At 45.9% G+C, this 13293-nt stretch overlaps 1 protein-coding gene across 3 annotated transcripts in view; it reads right to left on the bottom strand.

Moving 5' to 3' along the window:
- The window catches only part of PPARD (peroxisome proliferator activated receptor delta), a 78460-nt gene extending 72608 nt beyond the window's left edge, over positions 1-5852 (bottom strand). For all 3 annotated transcript variants that reach the window (XM_063096400.1, XM_063096399.1, XM_063096401.1), the window contains exons 1-2: positions 5711-5852; positions 1737-1820 (exon numbers count right to left, since the gene is read on the bottom strand). The gene's annotated coding sequence lies outside the window, so the exon portion shown is untranslated. The remainder of the gene's footprint in view (positions 1-1736; positions 1821-5710) is intronic.
- Positions 5853-13293: the final 7441 nt, after the last annotated feature.

Raw genomic sequence — 13293 nt, 5'->3', positions numbered from 1 at the left:
CAAGCCAATCTGAGACTCAGTTTCTTCAGGGACAAAGCCAGCCCTCAGTGATGGCTTGCTCCTCAGAACACATATCCTTGTACAGCACCATGTTCTTAGTATCCACTGGTTTTCTAATATTTAAAAAATCTACCAAGGTCCAGAGTTCAACCTCTGCATTGGCCAGCCACAAAAAATATATATAAAAAATTACTTTTAAAAAAATCTTTTTTTGTGCATATGTGTTCTCTCCCCAACTAGGTTCCCCACTCTATGGGGGAGGTGGGGGAAGGGTGCAGGCAAGGACCGTATCTGAGATATCTGTCACAGCACCTGGACCACGGAAGTACTACAGGTGAGAAAGACTAACATGGCAACAACCACTGCTTTTTGAGATTAAGACTGAAAAATATGATAAAGCTATAGCCTCACCTTTGCCAGAGAAAACTAAGGAAGAAAACTTCTGCCTTGGACTGGGAGCTCAAAGCTCAAGGATGAACCGGACAACCAACCCCTGTACATGTACAACTCCTGCCACTGTGGCTAGCTGCTGCTGAAGCAAATGACAAAGCCAATCAATTCAACTTGGTAGCTCTCCCTGCTCAGGGGGGACTTCCACCTCATCTCCTCTCAGGGAATCTCAGAAGCCTCCCAAACCCCCCTTTGTTCCTCCTTCACAGTCCTTTCAGAGGAAAGGACTTGGTATGGGTTTGAGAACAGGAGGGGCCCCTGCCCAAGACTTTCCTGAAAGAGCCACAAACAACCTGACCCCCACAGACTGAGAGACACAGGGGTTCACTACCCTGTTTGGCAACAGGAAAACCCTCAGGGTGTTAAAGGCAGAGAAAGGGAAGTAAAACCCACAAACAGATGCTGGAACCACCGAACTTCAGACATTAAAACAAATCAGACAGGAGGCTACATTTCCTGTGGCCCCCAGCAGGGACCCACAATAACTCAGCCTCCCAAATAGCTGGGACAATGAACATGGAATTCCCTGGAGCTCCCCTTCTGAGAGTTTATAAAACCTGCCAGGCATCCTGAGAACAGGGAAACAGCAATAGGAAACCTAGGGCATTGTTCAAACTCTAGTGAGGACCCACTACCCCAGCAGAGATGGAAGAAACAATTCTGTGTATTACGCCCAGGTCTCATGTAAAACGGTACTTCAAAAAGTTCATGGAAAAATAGACTTAAAAGATAATATGAGAAAAAAAAAAAAATGAATCTTTCCACAAACTTTTTGAAGACCCCTTGTACGCCAGCAAATTGAATCCAGTCTGTATTATCATCATTTCCCAGGTGCCTGGCACTCAAAAATATTTGCTTCATAAATGAAAGAAAATGATTAACACCATCTTTGTGGCTTGGCAGCCTACGCACCCGTATGGGCAGAGAAGGAAGTGTGTTCATTTATTCACTCAACAAATATTTATTCAGCATCTCCTCCATGCCAGGCACTGTCCTGGACAAAAGAGGAAACAAAATAAATACCTGCCCTTGTGGAGTTTAAGTTTTAGTGGGTGCAAAGGTGAAAATCTTCATGCTCCTGAAAAAATTATGTAAGCCACAGACATTTACTAACTATGTAATCAGTGCCTACTATGTGTACATGATGGGTAGCAGATGCTATGACAGGCAATTGGGGTCTGGGACTCAGCCCCAGTGAAATTATTTCATCTTCAAGGCCAGGATCCTAAATCTGGATCCTGTGTTAGTCAGCTTCAGAGGCCCCTGAGTAAGGGAAATGGGATTACCTCTTTGGTGCATCTGTCTTCATCTGTTGGTGAGCAGAAGCCACTGTGTGAGTACCACGTGCATGCCCAAAACACCACGCAACACTGCAGGACAAGAAAAAAACCAACATCTTTAAATAGGAGGCACCAGGGGTCTGAAAAGCAGCTTTATTAAGTTATAATTAAACACCAGGGTTCAAAGAGTGCTCCCAAGCCAGTTGGGCTCCTCACACACCCACCCTGAGATGTTGTTATTCTGAGCCTGAATCAGCAAATATTTCCCAATCCTGGAAGTAGTCCGCTCACCTCCAAGCAAGCAGACACTAGCTTTGCCGATCTTACCAAGGTGAGGCAGAAAGAACTGACAAGGTAAGGAAGGAGCTGGTGCCCAACACCCCCAAATGGGTGGCAGCTCATATGTGTAGACACCCTGAGTCATGCTTCATTCCTTGACCAAAGCCCCATGGAAAGAGGACTGAAGTCACACCCCAATCACCAGCCTGCTGAGTTATGAAGGCCAGGAACCATCTGATGAGAAAGAAGACCCACATGTTGAAATCTGATACAAGAGGCCATTCTCTCCCTGCCAGGCTTAACCCAAGTACCCAGCTCTCCTCTGACACCTTGGAATCCAGCTGCTATAAGCAGCCCCTCCCCCTAGCTCCAAAGGCAGAAAAAAATGTTCAGGTACATCAAACCATCTCCAAGAAGCAGCCATTGGGCAGTGTTGTACAACATGACACAGATAAGGGCAATGGGCACATGGCTTCTGAATGATACAAGCAAGGGCCTAACAGGACAAAATCCACAGAGACACTGGGTAGGGAGAAAGAAAAGACAGTTTCCAGTGTTGACAATGATGGGCAGTGGGGCTGGCTCTTGGCATTTCCAGGCCCTGCAGAGGTACTGCAAGAGGGCACCACAGTTCAGCTTCCCAGTCTGCAGGGAGTACTCAGGTATGCCTTGGTGACAGGATATAGCTGAAGCCTTTGGAAGCAATAGGTCCAACTCCTCCTGAGAAAGAGGATCTGCACTGTCCCAAGACATGCCAGGATCTGCAGGCCCTGAGGACAGCTTGCACAACACCCAGGAAAGCTATGTTCTGTCCAAAACAGAGGTCTATGGCTTCCCAGGTCAGCACCTGATACTGGCTGTCCTCTCACTCGGCCTTCAGGGAAGGGGTGTGAGGGACCACAGGCAGGGTTGGAAGGCTGAGTAGAGGCAATTCCTCTTGAGTGGGTTGAGGCATACACAAGAAAGCAGTGAAGCGGGAAGGAGAAAGGCAGCCAAAAAAGGGGGGTCAGTCCATTAAACTTAAGAGTTGGTAACACCAGGGTCAAGGATTCGAATCCCCTTACTGGCCAGGCACCCAAAAAAAAGGAAAAAGAAAAAAAAAGTTGATTGTCTACACCATCTGTAGAATACTGTCAGGGGCTTGTCCACCCACCTTTGAAACAGAGAAGCAAGCTGACCCAAGCTCTGCAAAACTCACTGAAAGGGAATGTGGTAACTGTAAATCATGACTACACACTCAGAAGATGACAGAGTGGACAAACTGTAAGAAGCTATCTGGCCATTGCCGCTGCTGCCCAAGCTGCTCTGCAAGGACTGGGCTTGACTTGTTCTCAAGCCTCTCACCTCCTGCCTCAGTGGAGAGCACTCCTAATGGGTAAGCAAAAACAGGGAGAAGTAGTAAACTGCTCAAAAGAGTTAAGTAAAGCCCTTCTTGGGAGCCAGAGACTGGACTAAATTATTGCCAAACACTTGACCTCAACCTCTTTAGAATGACCTATTAAAACATAGAGAGATGTTTCTCTTAGGAACAAGGGACCCCCTCTGGTCCATTCTGCCCGAATCCTCCCCAAACCGCTATGCAGAAGGGGCTCGGGGGTCAGTGGAGAGGGGACTGGCTCAATGACAGGTCATCCACAATCATACTGCTTTCACAGAAAAGGGTTAGTGCACAGAGGATAATAAAACTTTAAAGTCTGGTCGAGCTGGTTCAATTGGCTCCCCACCACAACTCCTGAAGGTTGCCAATTCTGTGCCCAATTCTGGCTCAAAAACAGAGAGCACAATCCTCAAAAGAGGAGACCTAGAAATCCGGAGCCAGGTGAAACAACAGGCCTTCCTTTCTAAATGTGAGAATGGGTCACGCTCTCAGAATCCTCTAAGATCAGACTGGGCAGAAACAGAGGATATGTTATTTCCTGAAGATTTCTCTAGGGGACCAAGGCCAAATAAAGGAGCTCAAACCGAAGGCATCTGAAAAGAACTTTCAGCCTGGCAAGAAGGTTAAATACCCAGACACACCATGAAGGGTTCTCTAGCCCCAGAGAAGATGATTTATATGGCTGGAATCAGACAACTCAAGTTCCTGACAAGGAATCCAGCCCCACAACCTAACCAGGCAGATATCAACCTGATACCCCACACTTCACCTGGGCAAACGGAATGAAAATTCAGCGTCAGCCTCCCTCTTGGATCCACAGGAAATTAAGTTCCCAAGGAAAAAGAAGGAAGAAGAAACTCCAAGAGAACCTGTGCAGTGACTAACATCAGAGGCACATTCAGTTGGTCAAAGATGCAGGAGAGAAAATCAGCAGCTGGTTTAAGCCACGGATAGTAAAATGGATACATGCCTGCCAGCCCCAGGGCTATCAGGCTGGCAATCTATTTCAAAACTCAAACAGGAAAAAAATGTTCTGGAGCCAGTACAGAGGAAAGAGGTTGAGGACCACTGGCATTCTCTGGGGCATAGTTTCTAGAGACTTCTCTTAGCTCTTTGGAATGGGGCATAGGGTGGAGGGTAGAGTGAGGGCAGATATAGGCTGGGGTATCATGGCTTAAATGTGTTCAATACATCCTAAGTGAAAGGACACAGAACCCTGTTTCCTGGAAAGGGAAAAGCCTTGGATGAGGCCTCCACCTAGCCCTGGCACGCACCCTACTCAGCGCAGTCTCTCCCTAAGTGTTCCTGGAAGTCAACAGACCCATAAAAAGGAAGTATTAAAGCTGAGATTAGAAGAATGTCCTACAAATTGGACATCATCTCTGATGCAACACCCCAATAAATTCACCCACACAGACACACCTGTTATTTACCTCAGACATTCAGCCCCTTAATTCAATCAGATGCTTAAAACTCCCACCCCACCCCACCCCATAGGTATCACAACTGCAGGTCAAGTGAAAGCAGAGCAGTGTGTGCAGCTAAAGCTTCGCCCTGAAGCAGAGGCAAGGAACCCTGAGGGAAAGGGAGTGAGGTAGGTGGGCGACAGGAACGCAGGGGACAGGGTTGATATGAAGGAATTCAGAGAGAGAGGCAAAAACAGGGCATCGAGGGAGTCAGAGTAGGAGAGGCTTATCTAGACAGGGATTACAGGAACGGGGTTGGAAAAGAGGATGGGGAGCAGTAATACTGGGAGGAATCAGGCACAGGGAGAAGCAGGGGACAGGGACGGGAGAAGAAAGCAACGACTGACTGAAAGGGCAAGGATGGGAGGATGAAGGCAGGAGACAACGATAACGAAGGGGACAGAGGAGAAGATCCCCAAGGAGACCCTAGGTAGGTAGGGCAACGGATTTGGGGGTACTAAAAAGGGTGAGAGAAGAGGTCAGAGGCATGGGAGGGGAGTGGGAGAGGATCCCGGGCCTGAGACGAGCTCTCAAAGAAGTGGGAGGACACGGAGCCATGAGGCCCAAGAGGGGGCACAGAATCGCGTGGAACGACGCCCGTGGTTCGGGCTCAGACAGCTATGGGGGACTCAGGGCTAGGGGCGCAGGGGCAGTGGGGTGCCAGCAGGGCAACGCACAACCGCGGACCGGCGCGGGCCAAAGCGCTGGAAGCCGCAGCGGCGCTGTCCGCGGATCCCTACCGCTCCCCCAATCCCGCTCCACGCCGGGCCTTGAGCCCCAGCCCCGCTGGCCGTCACGACCCGGCTCGCCGCTTCCCTCCGCTGCTTGCCTACCCTCTTCTCCAGACCCGGACTGACCTGTCCCGGCCTCCTCCCGCGCCACCGCCGCCCTCCCGCAGGGTCCGCAGAAACCTCCGTCTCCTGCCAAAACTTTTCCCATTAATCCCCAGTTCCGCGGCGGCCTCGGCGTCACACGCTCCGCGGCCCGGCCCTGCCCCGCCAGCGTGACGTCACCGCGCAGTTCGGCCCTCCCTCTCCACGCCTCCTTCCGCCCGGCTGCGGCCAATCACCGTGCCTCCCGGAGACTCCCCGATTCTGCCACTCCGCCCACCGCACGCTGCCTCGGGCCTGCCTGTAGCGCCGTCTGGTGAGAGATGCGGGCGCTGCAGCTGAGGGAGGAGCTGGGGAGGAGCCGGGGAGCGCTAGGTCTAGTAAAACAAGTCCAGCAAGTATGGCAAAAGGGAGTTTAAAGCAGCAAGGGAAGTAGGGGTCATCTAATACAACCTCTACAACTTTCCGGTGAAGAAACTTAGGCCCAGAGAAGGTGCGTGACTTGCAGCAAGAAGCAATACTGGGGCTAGAACCTACTCTCCTGACTCAACCCAGTGCTTCGTCCACCAGAGGAGACCGCGCTGCCTGTAATTTTCAAAAAAGGGCTTTCCTTCCTCGAGACTCTTCTGCAACTGGAAACTTATGCTCCTGGACTTATTACCTGCCCTCTCATGTGCTTATCTAATACGCTTGTCCACCTAAATGGGGAGCACCCTCCTTACTGTTTTATAAAATTCGGTTCTCACTTCTTAACACCGGTCTTTAAGACCCGGAAGGGAAGTCTGGCCAGTCAGCTAAATTGGTTAGAGCGTGGTGCTGATAACACCAAGGTCAAGGGTTCAGATCCCTGTACCAGCCAGCTGGAAGGCAGCCTGGTGGAAGAAGTCGGCTTTGTCATCTGGTGATGAGCAAAACTTGACTCTCAGGTGTATGAACAATGGGTAACTCCCTCCTTTCCACCATCCTTAAAGTAAAGGTTACCCCTCCGTTCTCCGATGCACTCGTTTGCCACACCTTCAGCTCTTTAGGGTAGTAGAACCATGAGTGGTTTTTTTCCTTCTTTCTGCTTACTTTGTTGTTGTTGTTCCTTGTTTTTTTGTTTTTGTTTTTGTTTGGTTGGTTTTTTTTGGTGGCTGGCCGGTAAGCGACCTTTGTTTTACCAGCACTACCCTCTAACCAAGTCAGCTAACTGGCTAGCCCTTTTTTTCCTACTTTTTGAAATGAATGTTCATTACTTTTGTAATTTAGATGTCAACCTCCTCGCCCTTTGAGATTGAAGTAAAAATGGACTATGGAAGTCAAAGCCCTCCCTAAGATTTCTGCAGATTTATGGGGAATAATATTCTAAATATCTCTGCGTCTGGGCTTCTGCTTCTTGCCAGGCTGTTACTGTACAGTTCAGAGTTCTAGAAATCAGTTCAGGGATCTAGAGATGAAACTCAGTCCTTCCTGAGGACTGCCCACACCTCTTCCCATACAAAAAATTCATGAATACAGAAAACATTATGATCCTCTGGGCCCTAGGGCAAGATCACATGATGCCTGGCAAACAGTTTAAACTCAACCATCTTTTTTTTTTTTTTTTTAAAAAGATGACCGGTAAGGGGATCTTAACCCTTGACTTGGTGTTGTCAGCACCACGCTCACCCAATGACCAACCGGCCATCCCTATGTGGGATCCGAACCCGTGGCCTTGGTGTTATCAGCACCACACTCTCCCGAGTGAGCCACAGGCCGGCCCAAAACTCAACCATCTTTAAAGCCCTTCCCGCACCCCACATTGAGGTTTTCTAACTGGCCCTTCACCCCTTAGGGCCTGGCCTTCTCCCAAATCACTACCTATCCTCCGCTCTCTTCCCTGCCCCACCATTCTCTCCTCTGTCCCATCCTTTCTGGAGATAATACAAATTCCTCTAGCTTTCCAGGCAGAAAGAGACATCTTAACCATATCTGTCCACTGCTTGGATTCCTGCCAACACTCATGCCCTGAAGATCTCACTTTCTACCTCTAAGTGGCTTATTTCCCCTAATAAAGACAGTTCCTTACCTAAAAGAAATTCTGGGAGCACTAAGGTATTATATTTTTCACCTCATTTCATTTTTAAATTAAGAATATATAAAGTTTAATATAATATATTTAATAAGTATATGTCCATATCTATGTATTTAATGTTTAGACCCCATAATTCCACTTTGGGTAAACTGTCTTGTTAAATACAGAAAGGGTTTTGTACACAAAAATGTCCATTGCAATATTATTTAAAACAACAAAAATCTGGAAATAACCTAATTGTCCAACAACAGAAACATGTTCAGGTAACTTATGCTGTATCCTTCAGAAGAAACATTACACGGCCATTGAAAATGATGCCTAAAAGGGCCAGCCTGTGGCTCACTTCGGAGAGTGTGGTGCTGATAGCACCAAGGCCACGGGTTCAGATCCCTATATAGGGATGGCCGGTTAGCTCACTTGGGAGAACGTGGGGCTGACAACACCAAGTCAAGGGTTAAGATCCCCTTACCGGTCATCTTTTTTAAAAAGAAAAGAAAAGAAAATGATGCCTAAAAAGAGTTGGTAATAAAGTGGAAAAATGTTATGATCTGATATTAAGTGGAAAAAGGCAGAATATGACAATATGCACAGAGTGAAATCACACTGTTTAGAAGACTAAAAATTAGCATAGAAAAAAACTGGAAGGAAACAACAAAATGTTATCAGTAATTGCCTTTGGATTGTGGTTCTGTGAGTTATTGCCTTTCTGTATTTTTATTCTGAGCATTTTTTTTTTCTATAATGGAAACAAGGTTTGTTTGATTTTTAAAAACAAAAAAGAAATACCTTCCTTATATTGAGGAAAAATTTATATCCCCTGGTACTCCTCCCCAATAATATTAGTTCTACCCCTTAGAGGTAAACTAAGTCAAATTGTTTTCCATATAAGAGCCCTCCTGATGGTTGACCCTATTTCCCTGTATATATATATATATATATACGTATATATATATATACATATATATATACGTATATATATATATATATATATATATATATTTTTTTTTTTTTTTTAAGCTACAACATCCCTACTTTCTCATACAAATGATTATGGCTCCCTTTACCATGGAGATCTCTGGCTTCAGAATGGGTGGTTTTATGTATATCCATCTTCTTTAAGGCTTTCCTTCTTTTCGGCCACCCAGTTTCTGAATCCTCTTCCCACGATTGGGAAATCTCCCACTTTAGACTCTTCCTCCACCTTAGAAGCTGAAAATGTTAGGCATTTGCTTCCAGTCTTCTTTGCAGCCAGGACATAGCCACATGACAGGGGATCCGTTAGCAGATGCATTGGAAGCTGGAAAAAGAACTAGGGAACACTCATAATCCATTCAGATGAGTGGCAGCAGCATTTCCAGAGACAGTCATGGCAGCAGTTTTAAGAGCAGCATCCAACATATGGTAATTGGCCATGGAGAAAGCAGTGTCTATACCCAGAGGTGACAGCTAGGGTGTCTTTAACAAGAACTGTTGTGTGGTTTCATTTTGGGTATTGATCCTTACTACACAGCCTCCAATCTGGCTCACTTGTCCTTCCAATTATTTGAGGAGCTCCTCTATATTTTACTAATAAATTTCTTTCCTGCTTTAGTCAGTCTGCTTCTATTACTTGAATCATAAACCCAGACTAAAACAGCTTCCCTGAATCTTCATTTTGACTAGATTTGGCCTCAGAGTTAGCTGACAGTGGGAAAAGCTGGTTTTTGCCAAGCCTGTACAACCCTTTCTAGACCAGCCAGGGATCTTAGCTACCAAAACCTGCTCCAATGCCCAATTATTGTGTAACTGAATAACTTACAGTGCAGAGTAAGAATTAGATTCGAACCTTCTGCACAGCCATTTCAGACTCTAGCCAGCAGGTGGGGGCCTCCTTAGTCTTCTGAAATCAGCCTGCTCAGTATCTCCCCCTTCCTCTCTTTCACTGTAGCGGGGACCAGAGAGATGACTTTCAGCAGGCACCTGTTGGGCCTGGGTAGACTCTGGAAACAGTTCCTAATCCGCCTCTTGCACTCCAGCCCCACCTCCTCACCCTCCTCACATACAAGCCACAGAGAGAGAGAGATGATGACCTGGGATCACAATGACTGCCTTTCCACGTGGCCTCCAGAGTTTATGGGTATCTCTGAGGGCATCAGAGACAGGACACACTTTCCTTTATCCAGGATGTTGGAAAGGACAGAGGAGTTATTTTCTAACTCTGGAATTAAAAGACTAGAAAATACTTTCTCCTGGCCCTAGTAATGTCACCTAAGACTAACAGCTAAGACTAACAGCTTCTCATGCCAGTCCCAATGTGGATTGCATTCAGGCACCAGCATGATCTTCCTCTCACTATATCATACCTCAACCATCAGTGCCTCCCTGTGTCCCAGCATAGAACATTCAAAAGCCTGGGATGGACAGGTGAGAAAACTAAGGCTCAGGGGTTGTCTTGCCACCTCAAGTCTAAACTCTGCCTATCTTCCAAAAATCTCTATAGTCAGATCTCCACTCTACCTTTTTAGTCATGGGTCCTCCATAGTAGTGGTCTTCAAAAATTTTTGCCACTCTGTTCCTAAAAGAATATATAAGAACTATGCAGCCCCTTGCACATTTTTTTAAGGTGAATCTAATATTTTCATCATTACTTTAAAATGTAGTTGTTGCAGAGGATGGATATAATTCACATTTTAAAATAAAACTGCTATATAAGACTCAAATCTTGAAGTGATTTGGTACTCACCATCATCCATTTTAAAAATACGTGAATAAACTCATCTTTAGCAATCAGAAATTTCATTGTCCCTTTTTCTCCTTGTACTTGTATCTCCATTCCACTTTCCCTTAAAACTCTAATCCTAATGTAACACATTTTATGCTTGAAAGTCTTTTATTGATCATCATATCATACATCTCTGCAACCAAAATATATATACAGGTTGAAATTTTAAAACATTTTAAGTTTCGTGTAGCTCAAGGTGAGAAGTTTTCTTCTGGTTTGAGTGGCCATTACAAATATTACTGACACCCTGTTGATCGAAACAATATAAAGATTATAATTTTTATAAATATTAAACATAAATACAAAATACATTGTAAATGTATCTCTTAATGAAAAGATGGACTATTTTTTCCCTCTGGTTAGATTATATACTCATAGTTGAATGTTACTGCTAGAGTAAGACTGTGTTCAGCATCAATTCTAGTCCTATTTTTTCATTTTTGAAGCTGAGAAACCTTGTTCACATAAATGAGTAGATGGAAATTGAGAGTCTTGATATAACAGTGGTATCTGATTCTGAGTTATTTGCTTTTAAAAAATCACATAGAAATCTATTATTTAAAAAATGTTAATGATTTATCAGCTGACAACACAATTAAGTCCTTCCAGTTTTAAATGCAAAGATTTGGAAAACCTCCTCAGTTGAATACAAAATGGATTTCTTTTTTTTTTTTTTTTTCCAATTGTTATTGCCTCATAATTGATTGTACGTATTTTGGGGATTAAACGTTGACATATGTTGATCAAATCAATATTAACTAGCATATATATTGTTATGAATCATACTTATTCTTTATGCCCCTTGTCCAATCTCTCCACATCCCCCTCTCCCTCCCCTCTCTCCCCTCTAACTACCCTAGATTTCTTCTCTCCTTCTGAAAGAGTAATGGTTACTCTGTTGATTTGTTGCCTAGATGATCTGTCCAATGCTGAGAGGTGTGTTCAGGTCCTCCAATATTATTGTAGAGCAGATGCTTCTTCTATCACTCTGGAATGACCTTTGTGGAGAGAGACATCCTCTTCTTTGGTCTCTGCTGGTGACTCTCCTTGTGTCAATTCCCTCCAACGGCTGGTGAACCATCTGCACAGTGGTTGTGGCATCTAGCTGCTTTCACGGCAGCCGTGGTTATTGTGGTGGCTGTGGTGGGCCACCCACATGAAGGTGATGTTTTTGGCATGTTCCTTCCTAGTTGATGGTGGTGATGGCAGTATGCCTGGTTGTGGGAGGGGGTCTGGTCCCCAGATCCATATCTTAGGAACCCAGGCAGGCCCCGTAGCACTGGCAGTGTGCCTAGGTGTGGGTGGAGGGTCTGGTCCCTGGCTGCATACTTCAGGACCCTGGGCAGACCCCGTGGCACTGGCAATTTGCCTGATTGTTTCCCCTTTCCGGCTTGGTAGCCCAGGGGACTTCTGGTCCTTCTAGGTGTTAGAGGTGTTCTTTGGTGAAATGAGACCTTCACTAGTTAATATCAAACTTTGTCTCTGGTTGTGGGTACTCTGTTTTTTCTTTCAGTTCTATGTTGGATTATTTGCTGTTCCCACCACTTAAACTCTGTGCTAGAACTAATTTGTTGTCCTTTGTTTACTTCTAAAGTGGGGGAACTTCCTGTGGGGACCAGAACTTGAGCTGTGTGGTTGAGCTAAATTGCTGCTTTGCTGCTGATTCCCTAGAGAAGGCTTTTTGTGCAGCTCAGGTTTCAATGGTTGACTTTATAGGACTTCTGGGTTTAGTGAAATCCAGTGCACCTGGGTTGTGTAGAAACTCTGGTCTGGGCCTGAGTCTTTTCATCAAACTACACCCCATGCAACTCTGTATTCCTGACCAGTCTCCTCTGAGTGGTCCTGCACTGATTGGGGAGCAGATCAGCTGTCCTTGCTGTGCACCAGTGTTCTCCTGGTGGGCCCGTCTCCCCCACTGCCCATGCTGCAAATACTTCCCATGGGCTGGGCCATGTGCCAGTCCCTTGTGATGATTCACTGGCCTTTGAATGACTCCTTTTTTTCAGCTGTTGTGGCTCCTTGCTCCTATGCAGGTCCACGGGAACCCTATTAGTGGTCTTACTGGCCTGGGGGCCACGAAGGCTCTCTTCTCCCCTGCTGTCACCATGCAACTTTATCCGAAGGGCACAGCTGCAGCTTTTACCAGCCCCTACTCCAAGTGCTCAGCAGCTCCAGCCTGGAAGCAGCCAGGGCTCAAAACGGTCAGAGCGGTTTTTTCTTTCTCTCATCATGGCTTCTCCTGCCTTCATGCACTCCATAGGTCTCTCCTCCTCTTCCCCTGGGCTCTAGCAGCCCCAGTCTGGCTGTTGTTGCTTTTTAATAGTTGTAAATCAGTTGATTTGGGGAGAGAGTGACGCTGGGGACCATCTATTCCTCCATCTTGACCAGAAGTACAAAATAGATTTCTTAACCAGCTTTTGAGCCATTCACTTTCTCAGTACCAACAGTCCTACACTAGTATTTCAAATTGCTGCTTTGTTCAGTGTTCCAGGGATTTAGCTGCTCTGGGAAGTCCACTATTGAAAGAGAATGGGGGCCAGCCCATGGCTCACTTGGGAGAGTGTGGTGCTGATAACAACAAGGCCATGTGTTTGGATCCCTATATAGGGATGGCCGGTTAGTTCACTTGGGAGAGCGTGGTGCTGACACCAGCAAATCAAGGGTTAAGATCTCCTTACCCTGGTCATCTTTAAAAAAAAAAGAAAGAAAGAAAGAGAATGGATGATGAAACTTCATTTAGAAAGTAGGGAAGGTGAAATTGTGAAAGAGGAAAGAAGTTTTGGTAAAGAAAACACT

This window comes from Cynocephalus volans, chromosome 5 (genome assembly GCF_027409185.1).
Source record: "Cynocephalus volans isolate mCynVol1 chromosome 5, mCynVol1.pri, whole genome shotgun sequence".
Lineage (NCBI taxonomy): Eukaryota > Metazoa > Chordata > Mammalia > Dermoptera > Cynocephalidae > Cynocephalus > Cynocephalus volans.
Note: the sequence above shows the minus strand (reverse complement) of the source record. Positions and strands in the feature narration are given on the sequence as shown.